Genomic DNA, 731 nt, shown 5'->3' with positions numbered 1-731 from the left:
AATCGGACCTTTGACGACTTTGACAGTTACTGGCTCAGTCTTGTTTTGAATTTCAACGAGTGCACATCGCAGTTATTGCAGGACGGGTTCGGTACAAGTAATAACGAAGAGTTAAGGCAAGTGAATAATTATATCACTCATTCTTTCAATATTCTATGAGAATTATTTTATTTTTGTATTAAATGGTGAAGTGGGGATACTCTCCCACCTGTGATGACAATAAAATCGGACCTTTGACCGACTTTGACAGTTACTGGCTCAGTCTTGTTTTGAATTTCGACGAGTGCACATCGCAGTTCTCGCAGGACGCGTTCGGAGTAAATAACGACGCAGATTTAACGCAAGTACATCAGTATTCTCTTGTTCTTTTAATACTTTATGGAAATTAGTTTATATTAGAATTAAATGGTGAAGTGGGGATACTTGGCTTCGTGAGACGACAACAAAGTCGGGTATTTGACCGACTATTACAGTTACTAGTTCAGTTGTGTTTCGGACTTCGACGAGAGAACTTAGAAATTTTCGCAGAGGCCATTCGAGCGACTATTAACGAAGAATTTACGTAAGTACAATATTCTATCACTCATACTTTCGTAATTCTATACTATTTCCTCTGTTTCAGAATTTCATTTCGCACTTTCGGGGGACTTCGACAATCTTCCGTCACGAGTGGACTTAGAAATTTTCACGCCTTCGAGAGACTTTGACAATGTATCTCCAAGTGTGGACTT

This window comes from Vespula pensylvanica, chromosome 16, assembly GCF_014466175.1.
Source record: "Vespula pensylvanica isolate Volc-1 chromosome 16, ASM1446617v1, whole genome shotgun sequence".
Lineage (NCBI taxonomy): Eukaryota > Metazoa > Arthropoda > Insecta > Hymenoptera > Vespidae > Vespula > Vespula pensylvanica.
This window is presented reverse-complemented; position numbering follows the sequence as displayed.